The sequence below is a fragment of the Dermacentor silvarum genome, chromosome 9 (assembly GCF_013339745.2).
Source record: "Dermacentor silvarum isolate Dsil-2018 chromosome 9, BIME_Dsil_1.4, whole genome shotgun sequence".
In the NCBI taxonomy this organism is placed as follows: Eukaryota; Metazoa; Arthropoda; class Arachnida; order Ixodida; family Ixodidae; genus Dermacentor; species Dermacentor silvarum.
The window spans coordinates 125,271,565-125,287,882 of NC_051162.1; the positions used below are offsets into that span (position 1 = coordinate 125,271,565).

General features: G+C 47.5%; 1 protein-coding gene across 2 annotated transcripts in view; it reads left to right on the top strand.

Moving 5' to 3' along the window:
* Positions 1-5,553: 5,553 nt before the first annotated feature.
* Positions 5,554-16,318, top strand: part of LOC119464248 (toxin Tbo-IT2-like) — a 328,743-nt gene continuing 317,978 nt past the window's right edge. Inside the window, exon 1 of one of the 2 annotated variants that reach the window (XM_037725160.2) lies at positions 5,554-5,693. The gene's annotated coding sequence lies outside the window, so the exon portion shown is untranslated. The remainder of the gene's footprint in view (positions 5,694-16,318) is intronic. The other variant, XM_049655762.1, reaches the window with a different exon arrangement.

Here is a 16,318-nt window from a genome sequence, read left to right on the forward strand (position 1 = left end):
TAACTAGAACGTCTCGTTCAGGTCAGTGTGTCTGGGAAAACTAAGAGAGCCTTCAATGCACAGAAAGTGTATAGTATGCCACCACTGCCCCGAAGTCTGAGCACATGCTCCAACGCTACATAAGCAGCTGCCACGTTTACCTAAAACCCAGTGATTAGAGTAGCTCTTGCAGCATAGTGCGTGCAGGTGGCGTAACCGGAGAGGAAATCAGTTCAAGGCTCAAAAGTGTGGCATAACGTCTTTGCTGTTCGCGCAATTAGCGTGCAAAATGTTGAAATTAATTGACGTGGTTCTCCTTGTTGCTATGAGTGCGTTTCAAGCCTCCGCTCCTAATGCGATAGTGAAATGCTTCTGTCAATCAATTTAAGAACGCACATATTTCTGGATCATAGGTACCTGGAACATTTTATAGCTGTTGTCGTTCAGTTCAAAAAAATATTTTAAAAGCTTTTGGTTATTTGAACTGCATTTCACTGAGAACGGAGTCTTGCGATGTTTAACCCACCGAGGTAGCGTAGGGGCTCTGGCATTGCGCTATTAGGCTCAGTGGCGCAGGATCGAATGCCGGCCTCGGCGGCCGCATTTCGAGAGGGGTGAAATGCCGAAACGCCGGTGTACCGTACGTTGGGTGCACGTTAAAGAATCCCAGGTTGTCAAAGTTAACCCGAAGTCCCCCACTACGGCATGCTTCATAATCATATCGTGATTTTGGTACGTAAAACCTCAGTATTTAATTATAAGCACGCCAGGCCCCAGAATATGTATACATAAATTCAATGGTTTTTGGTGGTTCTATTTTCTCGAGTAACACGGCATGTCAAGGAAGTTCGATCGCTCTCTCCTATAGATGAGCGTCTTTGCTTTCTCGACGCTGCTGCCAGCTTCGAAACACTATTGCTTGAATTTGTGGCGTCCTGAAAGAGGCTGGCTGTGACAGTGACGTCACTTTCACCGCCCTTGGTACCGCAAAAGCCTGTCGATATTGAAGCCGTATTTGCTAACAATCCATTTCATGTCCAGTCATTTTCACCTCTGTCACAATTTCTAACCCCACTGGGCTGCTATCACCTGGGTGGGCTACTCGGCGCGAAGCACGATATTACAGGGGGAAAATCGAAAACCAAATGGAACGTTACAAAATACGTGCTTTAGTTTCCATTGCTCTGAAGGATCCGTCGACCGTCATCTTTCGGTGGGGGGTGCGATGTGAACGCCACCTGCCGTACGCGTGGCTAACTAGCTAACACCATCTGCAACTTCCTGATCCAACCGCGTTTGCAGACGTTACATCATGTCTGATGCAGACGGTCCCGCCTTTAATGTCTTCGTGGCCTCATGCAGTGCTGCTATCACCTGGATGGGCTACTCGGCGCAACGCACGATATTACAGGGCAAAAAACGAAAACCAAATGGAACGTTACAAAATACGTGCTTTAGTTTCCATTGCTCTGAAGGATCCGTCGACCGTCCAAAGTAGATATACCTGGTAGCGAAGCTTCCATAGAAGCCCATACGTTCAAAACATGGTTGCTTACCGGCAGTTCATGGGGCTTAGCGCCATCTGTGTGAGGAGGGAACACTTCCGGCGAAAGAAAAAATAATTTGACGTCATATCCGTCAAAAACAGAAGTGACGTCATTTTGTTCTCATAGGCGCGAAATTTGTTTTCGGAGGCCTGCCATTAGAGCTGTATATTCAAATGCCCCGCCATTCGACTTCATGGGCGTTCCGAGTTTTCAGCGCGAAAAGCGATGCCGGAAAAGATCAGCCGTACGGCTGTTGAAATCGCATCGCTGCACAGAACATACTTTCTTAGGAGGCCGACGAACACTTTGGGCGTAGATTGCGTTGAGTGCTCGTCCTTTCGTCGGACGCCAAGCCCGTCGGCCAGGGCTGTTGCGCGAAAACAACTAGAGTAAACAAGTATCTGACGGTCGCTACTATTACTTTTGACTGCACAGGTTAAGAAACAATAAAACTGCCCGCGTCACCTAATTCAGACAAACGTCGACATGCAACACAACAAATGTGAGGCGGGCGTATTGTAACAGGTGAACTTTACGAACGCGCCTTTCCACGCACTCCAAGAGTTGCATGGCATTGCAAGTGATAGCGGCGTCAACGCCCGCCGCTATCGATGGGCGCTCTCACGGTGGGCCCTGAAAAAAAGGTATATATTGATAATTATCTAGTAAAATACAGTTGTATCTTTTCTCGCCATGCATATATAAAATGAATTAGGAATTTTATTTTCATTGAATGAATCTAACTGTCTCTCGCTTTAATTTAAAAACGCTTTTTTTCTTTCCCAGTGTTTATTCCCCCCAAACATAGTCGCGCTTAAATCGCTGCTCCCATAACCACCCTTGCTGATGTCGGTGACGATTGGTTCTGAACCGCTTTTCGCCCGAAGCTTCGCGACCTATGTGGATCGACCTTGGACCGTCATCATTCGGTGGGGGTGCGATGTGAACGCCACCTGTAGTACGCGTGGCTAACTAGCTAACACCATCTGCAACTTCCTGATACAACCGCGTTCGCAGACGTTACATCATGTCTGATGCAGACGGTCCCGCCTTTAATGTCTTCGTGGCCACATGCAGTAGGGGTACGTGTGCCAATGTAAGCTGCACCGTATATCATTATCACGAAGGTAATGCCGACGGGTCATTTGGCTTACCACGTGGTTCACGTTGCATGATTCCCACACTCAATAATAATGCGGCAGACGCTAAGAAGGAAAAAAGTTGTCGCAGTTTCACCTGAAAGGCGAAGCATCAATTGCGATAGCAAATTGTAGAGAGCTATACGGAGTAATGATATTAGCTTTATCAGCTGTATAAACTTGGACATGCAGCAACACCGGCAACACGCAGAACTGTTGTCGACGCCGTCGGCGTTTTGCCCGCGTTCGCACAAAATGCGTACGGCGTTGGTGACTGTTGCCGGAGCCTCTGATATAAATAGGCACTTGATGCCGCAGCTAAACGTCGCCTCTCTTCCCTCCCCTCCCCCCCTCCCCGCCATTTTCTTCACCGTGCGTTCACTCCCCGTGAAAGCGCGCGTCCCTCGCGCCCTTTCACTCGCACATACAGCGTTCGGCACGACGATTTCATCTCCACTGACGTCAAACGGAACCTCACGGTAACGGCGACGGCGATGGCGACGCCGACGGCAGAAATCTGCTTTGGAGTGTCCATATAATTACTATCGCAATAAAAGAACAGTTAGCATGCAGTTTGTGCTACAGGGCGACGGACCAAGAAGCAGCATCGTTGATGTGATAACGAGTAACGGCGAAAACAGCGTAGTCGCGTCATCCCTGTGGCAGATAATGCAAGGTCGATCCACATAGGTCGCGAAGCTTCGGGCGAAAAGCGGTTTAGAACCAATTGTCACCGACATCAGCGAGGGTGGTTATGGGAGCAGCGATTGAAGCGCGACTACGTTTGGAGGGAATAAACACTGGGAAAGAAAAACGCATTTTTTTAATTAAAGCGAGACGCAGTTAGATTCATTCAAAGAAAATAAAATTCCTAATCCATTTTATATACGAATGGCGAAAAAAGAAGATACAACTCTATTTTACTTGATCACTATCAATAGATACCTTTTTTCAGTGCCAATCGTGAGAGCGTCCATCGATAGCGGCGGGCGTTGACGCCGCTATCACTTGCAATGCAATGCAGCTCTTGGAATGCGTACAAAGGCGCGCTCGTAAAGTTGACCTGTTACACTACGCCCCCCCCCCCCCCCCTCACATGTTCTGTTGTTTTGCATGTCGACGTTTGTCTGAATTAGGTGACGCGGGTAGTTTTATTGTTTCTTTACCTGTGCAGTCAAAAGTAGTGAGTTGCGACCGTCAGGTACTTGTTTACATTAGTTGTTTTCGTCCGACAGCACTGGCCGACGGCCTTGGCGTCCGACGAAAGGACGAGCACTCTACACAATCTACGCCCAAAGCGTTCGTCGGCCTCCAAAGAAAGTATGTTCTGTGCAGCGATTTGATTTCGACACCCTAGAGCTCTCCTTTTCCTGCATCGCTTTCCGCGCGGAAAGCTCGGAACGCCCATCGACTGACGGGGCATTTGAATATGCAGCTCTAATGGCAGGCCTCCGAAAACAAATTTCGCGCCAAAGAGAACAAAATGACGTCACTTCTGTTTTTTTAACAGATATGACGTCAAATTATTTTTTCTTCCGCCGGAAGTGTTCTCTCCTCATACAGATGGCGCTAAGCCCCATGCATGAACCGCCGATAAGCCGCCATGTTTTGAACGTATGGGCTCTATGGAAGCTTCGCTCGCTACCAGGTCTATTTACCTTGGATAATGTGCAGAACCGTCGTGCTCCACGCTTTCAAGAGTTGGTTTTGTGCGGTGTGTCTTACGGTTGAAACCGACGTGTGGTTACAAGCTGCACGCACCGATGTTCAGCTGATTGACTGGCACCGCGGCAAGTTTGGGCGCTAAGCCCCATGCATGAACCGCCGATAAGCCACCATGTTTTGAACGTATGGGCTTCTATGGAAGGTTCGCTCGCTACCAGGTGTGTTTACCTTGGATAATGTGCAGAACCGTCGTGCTCCACGCTTTCAAGAGTTGGTTTTGTGCGGTGTGTCTTACGGTTGAAACCTACGTGTGGTTACAAGCTGCACGCACCGATGTTCAGCTGATTGACGGCACCGCGGCAAGTTTGGGCGCTAAGCCCCATGCATGAACCGCCGATAAGCCACCATGTTTTGAACGTATGGGCTTCTATGGAAGGTTCGCTCGCTACCAGGTGTGTTTACCTTGGATAATGTGCAGAACCGTCGTGCTCGACGCTTTCAAGAGTTGGTTTTGTGCGGTGTGTCTTACGGTTGAAACCGACGTGTGGTTACAAGCTGCACGCACGGATGTTCAGCTGATTGATGGCACCGCGGCAAGTTTGGGCGCTAAGCCCCATGCATGAACCGCCGATAAGCCACCATGTTTTGAACGTATGGGCTTCTATGGAAGGTTCGCTCGCTACCAGGTGTGTTTACCTTAGATAATGTGCAGAACCGTCGTGCTCCACGCTTTCAAGAGTTGGTTTTGTGCGGTGTGTCTTACGGGTGAAACCGACGTGTGGTTACAAGCTGCACGCACCGATGTTCAGCTGATTGACGGCACCGCGGCAAGTTTGGGCGCTAAGCCCCATGCATGAACCGCCGATAAGCCACCATGTTTTGAACGTATGGGCTTCTATGGAAGGTTCGCTCGCTACCAGGTGTGTTTACCTTGGATAATGTGCAGAACCGTCGTGCTCCACGCTTTCAAGAGTTGGTTTTGTGCGGTGTGTCTTACGGCTTGAAACCGACGTGTGGTTACAAGCTGCACGCACCGATGTTCAGCTGATTGACGGCACCGCGGCAAGTTTGGGCGCTAAGCCCCATGCATGAACCGCCGATAAGCCACCATGTTTTGAACGTATGGGCTTCTATGGAAGGTTCGCTCGCTACCAGGTGTGTTTACCTTGGATAATGTGCAGAACCGTCGTGCTCCACGCTTTCAAGAGTTGGTTTTGTGCGGTGTGTCTTACGGTTGAAACCGACGTGTGGTTACAAGCTGCACGCACCGATGTTCAGCTGATTGACGGCACCGCGGCAAGTTTGGGTCAGCTCAGGAGGGACCTGACTGCGCGGCCGCAGCAAATGAACAATCATCAGCCAGGTGAGTACACCTAAGGAATCTGTTACCTAGAGTTAACGCGATCTGTGTTCGTTTGAACTGAGTGTTGCGGAATGATGTAGATGTTATTTCAACTGAAATCCCATCAGTGAACTTATTATTAGCAGTTAAGCTAATAACCAGTACAACAATCGCTCGCTCCTGCACCTTCGCTTGAGCTGCTTTACGCCCGAGAGATTTCCACGGGGTAGTGTTTCTAGTGTGCTCGTATCAAGTTTTATCGTTTTCCAACTGGAGCTCATATTCACATTATTTGCGCGGCAATCACTAGCAGGCGGTTGTCGAAGAAACTATTCCTTGTATTCCTAAGCGAGCTGCGACTTCCTCGACCCTATTTATGAAGATGCTGATGATATTGTTGATGATATGAGATATGGGAAATTATTTACTTAAGGGCTGAGAAATTGGCCTAAGCAATAGCTTGATATGGTCTAGGTGCTACTCTCCACTAGAAAATACGGTGAAAATGAGTGATGATGATGAAGAAAATGAAGTAGGCATGCACAATTCAACCATGTTGCGGCATCTCTAAAACCCGATGTCTGGCCCAGTCACCCACATAAAGGCTCACGATGCCCTAAGCCGGTATCTTATAGCGATGCGTTGTGCCTTAATTTATACTAGTCTTATCATCCACCGCTCACGGCCGGCTAATCCTGTTCATAACGTGTGCGGACCGTCACTCTGACCACTGAGCAAGCGCGATAAGCGCGAAAAGGCATTGCTACAATATACCGTCAAGCCGTCATGCTGCCGACCACCTAAAATGATCAGATAGTGGCCTGCAATCGGCGTGTGCGAATGACGAGATCAGCCTGTGGCGTTCTCGTGCGTAAGCCGGTCGAACACAAAACACGTGCGGCATTATTTCTGGAACACGAGTGCCCACAATTAGGAACAGCTTAACGGGATGACATGAGCACCCTTTTTTAAACGAGCTCATTGACCAAGCTTGTTCTGTAAACAATTCCCGGAGCATTTAAATATTTCGACATTTCAGATATCTTTATTTTCTAAGCTCTGGCTAGAGCTTACAAAATAAAGGTATTTAAAATGACGAGAGTAACTCCTGCGCTTCTTTTTTGATGTGACCTATAGGTCAGATAAATAAATAGTGGGGGAGCTACTCTTGTCTGTCTATAGTGTACCACAAAGCCGCCCCTAGGCAGCAAAAAAATTAACAATAGATTGCTTGCACCGACGTCATCCTGGGCGCCATCTTGATGAGCTAGCAGGCTTAGCAGCTGCGTTCGTTAGCTTCTCGCACGACTCCAACACTCTCCAACACACACGGTCGAGCAGGGGCCTCTCCTACTCTTTTCTTCCTCAATGGAAGCCGGTAACCTGAAGCAGTGAATATGATACATTGACGTCATCCTAGGCGCCATATTCGAAAATTATCTCGGTGAGAAGTGGCACCGGGGACTTCACGTGCAAGCTATCTATACGTAAATAACATAATTTTTGCATATATAAAACGGCACTGTATTGTTTACTCTTTCGGCTAAACCACTGTCTCGTACGAAATCAGAACTTGGGATCAGCTCCACTAAAAAAGAAAAAAAAATGCTGGCTCTCCCGTAATCAAGAGTAGACGTAAGCATGAAATGGCTACCGGCTAAGCAGATTGGTGTCGAGACGCAGGCATGAAAGTTTACTGAGCCGAAATGAACCTGTTTTGAACTGAACCTCGTTGCAAGTCTAGCCTCGGCCAAACAACCATCCGCGGCGCGCTGGACGCTGCCGGCCTGGTCACGCAGCGTGGCGCCATTTCTCGAAACAGGCGGCGCAAAGCCCGCGCCGCGGAACTCATGGACCGCTGGCGTTGAAAATAGCAGAGTGTCTCAGCGCCAAAAGATGACAGTCAAGTGTATGGTAACCGGCATCTGCCTTTTGAACGTCGGTATCGGAATTGACAAATTCAGCTTCAGAACAGCTTGAGTGATATTGTGAACAAGCATTAGGAAGAAATCAGAAGCAATAGTTCTTTTAAACTTGTTTGTGCCGTAACTAAAGTATGTAATGCGGTCCTGTACAAGCGGTTGGGGGCCAGAGACCGCATTTTCTTAAGTTTTGACTAGTTGCCCGGATGATCTCGTTTTGCTCTTGCAACGATGCCCGGATGTTCTCGTATCGTTCTTCTCTTGAGTGCCCGGATAGCGGCTCCGGATTTTTGCTCAAGGTCTCTTGAATGTCGCCGACAGCGGGATCTAAAAGCATTTCATGCTTAAAACACCATGTTCTACACGCAGCCTATACATGGTTTCGCCATAGCACTGACAGGCAGGGTCACCACTCCGCACCTAACAATCACTGAGGCTCGTGGGACGTCCCATCACGTGGGTTAATCCCAAAGCACGGTGTCTCTTATCAAGATAAAATTATGCAGGTATCACGCATTCTTAGAATCTGTGTAAGGGAAGCTTTGGGGATCCCGCAAGACGAAACAACGCCTCTCGATAGGAAACGCGCAGCGAAATTCGGTGGCGAACGCGTCCCGCAAGCAACAGCCAAGGCGGTGGAAGAACCCGACACGGATAGAACAGCGCGAATAGGACAGCGAGGTTAGGCGAGACCAGACGACAACCCTATAGAACATGAAGCGGCGCTCGTTGTACGATAAATGTAACATGACGGAATATACGGCGGGGAAAATCTATGCTGGCTTACCTCACCCATAGATCCGATAGCGCAGCGCTGTCTTGTGGACCTCTTCGATCAATCTTCGCATGACCGAATCTTGGCATGACTGTACACCTATCCAAAATATACAGTCGGAAGGCAATAGTTTGTGAACCGCGCATGCACGAATGAAAAAAAAGAAGACGCGAGAATTTAGTCCAATTCAGCGTGCACAACCTAGCAGGGAGTAATGTACTCTGATTTTAATGAAATTATATAGTCCATTTCAGTTGAAAGTTGCATACATAGTCTAGGGCGAAATTCAGCGTTAAATTCGTTCTTCAGGTGAATGCTCTGTCGTTCATTCGGCTCAAAGCGGCACGCAATGTTGGTCTTTTATTGTCGAAAGAAGGTCAATCGACGAAGACGGTCTCGTTGCAATCAAAATCACTGCAACTGGCACTGCAAGAGGAACTGCTGCCTACACATAAAGAGTACAGGCGTTCGTAAAAGGGACGCTCTGCCAGAAGCTACACAGTAAAGTTTCCTTGGATCGAAACAGAGCAGGCAATAGTAGAAGGCACCAAGGAGAGGTCAAGTGAGCTGCGTCTTGAGTTCGCCTATTCCAATGTCCCTGGTCCCATTGCCGATAGCATGGACTCTGCTGTTATCCGCGAAGAGAGGGCCACAAAATCGCTGCACCTTTAACACGAAAGCAATATATGCCCAATTACGCGAATATCCGTTGTAGTCGGCGTGATCAAAAGGTGCTACCAAAAATAGCCAATGGGACAAAGAGTAAAAACACGTTAAAAATGCTTAGAGTGGCGCGAAATTTCTCAGGAAGGTTCCCGTAAACAAAGTGAATTAATGGCCTTGAAAAGAAAACTTGGTACATTTCGGTCTGCATGGTAATCGAACCCGCGACTCTGGGAGGCGAGACCAGCATCCTTCCCCGACGCGACGGGGGCTCCGCGGTTCTGGCTGGCTAAAGGTGTGCCTAGGGCTTGAGTCACTGCGCATGTCACGTCGCAGCCGTCTGGCTGACCAAAAGTTTCACCACAGGGACTATAATCCTTTCGAATTCCCACACGTAAGCAGCCTTAATTTGTCTCTGGAAAATTTTAAATACGTAAGCATTTCTTCGCTTAACCAACGAGAAAAAACATCCCTCCGTCCATTCTGCAAGACGATCGCTTTTAAGATAGGGCCCGCAGCAGCGCGCGAATTCCCCTTCGTGCTGCCTCTCGCTTCAACGCGAGCTGCGCGGCGAGAACACAGAGCACACGAAGCTGTACTGAGCCCCCATCGCAGGTCACTTTCAAGATTGGCGTAAGCGCGCCTGTCTTCAACGCGAACTCAGCAACAAGAACACAGAGCACACGAGGCTCTCAGCAGTCGGCGCTCTCTGTCGCCCTGGCAGATCGCTTTCAAGACATGCGCAGCCAGCGTCGAAGTGCGGTTGATCATGGTTCCTAATGGTTCGACGCGGATGGATGAGGCGCCAAAGAGGGAAAATGGCTTATAATGATCGGAACGTCGACAGCATATTTGGCGCCGCCACCTGCACTAGTTTGCTTGTATCATCAATTATATAATGACACCGGGCTTCGTGGAGGTATCCGGAACTCCTCTGGGAGACAGCTCCCTGAGGAGTTCCGGCGTACACTTTTTTCTGATGACGTCTGAGCTCTGCAACGAACTAAATTTAGTTGAGCGCTTTAGTTGAGCGCAGAACGCTGCTGTATGAGCAAACGGACCCCTTATTAGCCCTTTTCACCCCGGTTGCCTCTTCCCCAGTGTAGGGTAGCGAACCAAATGCGACCTAGTTAAACTCGCTGTCATTTCGTTTGTTTATCTCTGCCAGCGTATCCTGTGTGGGGTCGGTCCACACACTTTTGTACCCAGCAGTACTAGAAATGTAACGTGGCAGAAAATTCTCGATACCAACATTCCCTACTGCATAGTTGTGTTGGCTCAGCCTTCCCAAATTCACCAACATTTGCTGAATAGATAGCGTGAAAATCCACGCCCCAACGACGACTCTCTCGGCTAAGAAAATCCAATCTCGTAGGCTATGCTTTTGCTATCTACAGCAGTGGGAAGCTATAGGGAAACCGGAAAGACGTCATAGACTCCACGTTGTGGACGCCACCTATTCGAGTCTCCATCTTCCTGTCACCTTTTCTTTCGTTAGTTTCCCGTACACTAGAATACGCGTAATGAAAGCAAAATGTGAGACACAATACGACCACTGGAATCACATAATTCATCGGCGACCAATAAGCCATTTCAACTTGTCGCATTTCAGTCCAGTTTAAATGCAGATTATTCAACATCATTACGAAGTGTCGGAAGCGCAAATAAAAAAGTGATTTTGATGAATGGCTTGACGAATTTTGTGACCGTGGTGGCATGCAGCAGGGTGCAACATCACCGCGCATACAAATTTTCAACATATGGCAAACTCCTTACGTAAGCACAAAGCAATCGTGATGTAACAGCCTTTATGAATGCTCACATAGGAAAGCCGGTAATTAGCATAACCGTTTATTAGTGAACAAATCATCCCATAACGGACACCCTACGAATTATCAGAGAAGCTCAAAGAGGGAACACCTCGACACACACGTAAACGATAGTAAAAACAAAAACACTTACGAAACGTCTGTATTCAGTCAACTCGACGGCGTCTTCCCGCTCTCCTTACATATCTTTCCTTCTGCAGAAGGCAATGGGCAGCAAACATGGCAGAACACAGCAATCTAGATACCAGCCGTTAAGATAGGCACGATCTGTTTCCCTCGGATTCATGGCGGGAGCATTGCTCAAAGCGCGCAGCTGTTTTCAGTCGGTCATCGCAGACAACGCTGTTATTCTCGAAGTATCCTGCACCGGAATGGCGTAGTCGGAGCAAGGGGATCGTAAACAAAGGTTCGCGAAAAGTACACCGCTTCAGTGCGCATTGGCTACGCGGGATAACGCAAGGAATAGCGCTTTGAGATACCGGGTCGTTTTTTTTTCTTCTCTCTCAGCATCATTGGAGCGCGTGCCCACTCCATTTCGCCCTGGTCGTTGGAAGCACGAAATAAGCAACGCGGCCAGGCGAGCATGGTTGCCGATAAAATGCACCGAACCGAATCGGCTGGCAGTAAAAAGTTCGGTGCCATATGGTTCTAGGTTCATTCTTAGAGCGCAAGTGTCTTCTTCTTTGTCCGTTTTTTTTTTATTTCTTTATTGCGAATTCCCCTTGTTTCATATAGGGCAGCCTATACTGAGACAAAATCAGCGGTTTTTTGTTTTGACCATGTAATGCCGAAACACCTAATGCCGAGGAAAATGCCGAAGGAAAATTCGCACAAATGGTTAACCTCGACTGCCCCCCTCTGGAGAGTATACATAAGTACAAAGAACAACGAACTTTTATTAGCGTTAAAGCATAATTGGTAAAATACTTAATAAAAGTTAGTTTGTGGAATTATCCACAGCTGAGAATTCACTTCAGCATATGAAAAACAAAATTAAGGGCTTTGAATTTCTCGCGCTTAGATCAGTGTTTTGAAGCATCACTCTTCGTAGTGCATATGATACGTTGGGCATTACAAAGTTAATTGCGTAAGCACTTATTTCGCTGCCCTCTCCGCCATTTCCTGACGTTCTCATGTAGCACCCAAAGTGCTGCACGAAGTCAGATGTTAAAACTCTTGAATGAGTAAGAGGAATAGGAGGAACCAAGGGGCTGGATTATTTTTTAACTTGAACATAAAGCTTCCACATTTGAGCGGTCGTTGCCTGCAGCACGTTATGTGCCCTAAAAATTGAACTACATAACTGACTAGCTAAGAAAATTTCACATCATAACTTCATAACCAGTGATTTTAGGGCACAGGTAGCACTTAAGGAATTGCAGCCACGGTGAGCCCGCAAGTATATCACCTTCGAGTTAATTCTGATGATGGCACCACTTTAGAGATGTACATTCATTAATTGGGCTGTAAGCATACTCACTTCCGAGACAAATTTCTCTTACGTTGCTTAAACTAGGCGTGTTGATAAAAAAAAGAACGTCATGAGCCATTCATATCTGTCAAGGTGGATGACCAGCAAAGCTGTTTAGCACGTAGGCGCGTTGCTCCTCGGGAGTCTGAACTATACGAGGCCTCCCCTTACTACGAAACAAGAAAAGTGAAATTCCAAATGGAGAGCGGCAACTTGTCTTTCTGGTTTTTATATACGTTCGCGTGGACGAGGGGACCCCCAGCCTGAGGAGCCGGAAGAAACTAGTCACGCGTGACGTTTCGACGGCACCGCCACCACGGGAGAGCGGAAGGAAAGGAAACTAGATACGCAAGCGCTTGGAACGCTGACAAAGAGAGGGCGGTGCGAACGTAGACATGGCTGACGGAGGTCGCACAGCGGCAAATCTCTGAGAAACCTTTATTATCTACCTGGGAGTCTGCTGATTTTGAAAATGGTGCCTATTGATAACTAATCCACTCAAATGCATATCCGAGGGGCACCGACGAGCCAGCTGTGGGAGAAGACGGTCACGAAAGCGCGAGCAGTGGCACGAGCGCGTTCGCGCGGGAACTGAGTTTTTGTTGACGCACATCAAAAATGCATGCAACCCTAGCCATAAACCGCTTCGCTTTAAAACTAAGTGGACCATGAGCATCTTTATGCAGGTTTGAGAACACTGATCCAGGCACTTATGCTAATTACCAAATCATTGCCCTGCGAGTTCACTGGCTTTAATTTATTTCTTAAATCGGAAAGCATTATATGGCCCATAAAGTGGAAAATCCAGCTTCCGTTGTCATTATCCGATGGTACCAGCACCCACGTGACCAAGTGATGACGTCACGTTCCGGGCACTGGACATGCTGCGGATCGCACTGCCACAGTGAACAGCCAATGGCGTCGGACGGACGCCACTGGCCTACTCCCAAAAATTGGATTAAGGTGCATTAAAGTGGACTAAGGCGGATTAAGGATGAATAAGGCGGATTAAAGTGGATTAAGGTGGATTATGGTTGGTACAAATTAGAGCCAGGTTGATTAAGGTGAATTAAGGTTGGATTAAGGTAGATTCAGGTGGATTATGGTGGAATTTTAATTTAAGGTGATAACTAAGACAAGTTCTTGTGCTTTCGCATTCAAATCACGTGAGGATACTTCAGCGCCTGTCAACTTTTTATTTAACAGTGGTGCTGCTTAAGGTCGACGTTCAGCCGTTCCGAGCGTACACCAAGAATCGGCGCAACTGGGTGAGGAGCGCGAGGGGGCGCAGGTGTACGGAGAGCGGCCAGGGTGAGAGAGGAGGAATGCGCGAGCTGGGTGAGGTTCTCCTTGCGCTGGCGGCGGCGTCATTTTGCCGTGAGCATGGCTAGGACGAAGAAGCAGCTTTCTCCCGAACAAGAAGAGGCGCGGCGTCAACGGCATCGCGATGCTACTCGGGAGCGGCTTCAACGACTGCGCGCAGATACGGAATTCCGAGCAAGAGCTGCTGGAGCAAAGCGATGGAGGAGGCCGGGTTGGAGATCCAGACTTTACAGAGATAGAAGCTGCGTCTCGGCAACGCTAAAATCGATGTTAAAGCAAAATTGAAGCTAAGAAAAAGCAAACGTTCACGCTAAGTACAAGCCAAGTTATAGCTAAGTAAAAGCCAAGTTAAAACTAAAAGCTAGTATAAGCCACCGGCTCCGCTGTTTCATCAGTCTTCGCAACGTTAAGTCTGTGAAGCTGGCTAAATTTTTTTTATAATGCCTTCGTATGCGCTGCGATTTTTGAAGGAACCAGTGTAGACCTACGAATAACTTTTTTTCAGGAAGTTGAATTGTGCTACCTGCCATGGGTGATCTTAAATCTTCTTCAACTAAAAATAATAACAAGAATTGAAAACAAGAACTACGTTTAGTTAACTGTCGTTCTTGAATTAAGTATTAAGTTATGATCAAGAGGAAGGGGAATGGAAGGGCCCCATTTTTATTCATCGCAACCATGTGAAGCCAACAGATAATTAAGCTAAATAAAGCATAGCGGATGTTATTCGTAGATAATAATTGAAGTGTAAAAATGATTCAAAGGTAATTGAAAGTGGACAAAAAGACCAATTGCCGCCGGCGAGAGCCAAACCCGCATTACGCTTGCGTTGCACTACCAAATGTGCTGCGGTGACGGCTATTCCCACGTCCATATTCTTCGTTGAAAAAATTAGCGTAGCTTGGACTGGAGGCGCAATGCTAAAGAGATAGCGGAGCTGATGGGCACCTTGCTAGTCCTGGCTTTTGGGCTAGGCTAAGCACTACCAAGTCATCCCCAGCATTTCCGGAATTTATTGATTATTGATCAATTATTGATTAGATATTGATTGGAACAAGTTAAGGACCGCACAAAGAGCGATGTAACGAAACATGTTAGGCCTAACGTTAAGAGACAGGAATAGAGCGGCATGGATCAGAGAGCAAACTGGGATAGCCGATATTCTAGTTGACATTAGGAGGAAAAAATGGAGCTGGGCAGGCGGTGTAATGCGTAAGATGGATAACCGGTGGACCATTAGAGTTACAGAATGGACACCAAGAGAAGGGATCCGCAGTTGATGACGACAGAAAACTAGGTGGGGTGATGAATTTAGGAAATTTGCAGGCTCAAGTTGGAATCAGCTAGCGCAAGACAGGGGTAATTAGAGATCACAGGGAGAGGCCTTCGTCCTGCAGTGGACATATATTTAATCTGATGATGATGATGATGATTGATTGGCTATCGCAAGGTATTGGCCAAGTATTTGGGCTAGGCTAAGCACTACCAAGTAATCCCTAGCATTTCCCAGAATTTATTGATTATTGATGGATTATCGATTAGCTACCGATTGGCTATCGATGACTGACTAAACTTAAGTAGTCCCAACCATGCTGAGGTAGACTTAGTCAGGCTCAGCTTCGCTAGTTCACAGGGGTGTGTGTCATTGCGCTTCGACCCTTTTGCACTACTGCCAGGATCGGCCCACATTTTTCTGTTCGCGAATCACGGACTAACGGCTGGCTTAAACAGCTCCGCTGTTAAAATGAGCCACGCACAATTAGCATGCCAAATGTCGATAAAACGAAACACCTGCCCTGCAGGGGCCGTTTGAAATCTCTACTGCGTTTGACCCAGCGCCCGACAGCCACGCCCTTTTTCACAGTGATGACCTCAGTGAATACCTTTGAATGACGTTCGTGTATTACCTGTGTTCAGTGTCCGACCAATGCATATTTACAGCAACTTGCTGATGCCGTTTTACAATGTGAGGGGCAACTCGTCAGCCATGGATGCGCTGTTTCAACTCTTTTGAAAATTGCAGTGCTGATAGGTGTAAGCTGCAAAATCGATGCATTTATCGACTGATCTAGAAGTCCTGCTACTGAAAACTGGCGGTAAACACAGGATTTCGGCTCAATAGATATAACCTGATAGCTGCGCAGCTTGAATTCCATTTGGGAGCATGCGCGCGTGAATAGCTGAAAAGATAATTACAAACAGTGTCTCAATTTTTAACTTCCCACTGCGGTTTCTAACTGCAAGCATTGCCCGCCGCTTCATGTAATTCAGTTTGACGGCAGGTTTTTGTTATCGACCTCAGCAAATTGAACAATTTTCTATTCTGAAAGGTCACGTGGTACATCCTGCAAGTGAATTTAAGTCGGCACGGGTAAGGGGCGACCAACGCAAACTGTCAATAATTAATGCTAGGCACGCTGAAATTGAGTCGGAACTGTTATTTTTATCGAAACACTCGCGTAGTAGGCTTTTGAGGACTTCCATATATAGATGTGCAAGGGCAGTGCCTTGCGTAGCTTCATGGCACCTCGGTGCTATCCAAGCAAAACGCCGCTCATTTCGGCGTGTTAACGAATTGTGCCGTTCCAAACAGGGATCCGATTCGCCTCACTTCGCGTAATTGAATTGTGTTTCTTTCTTATTTGCCTCAGTTTTTAGGGTAT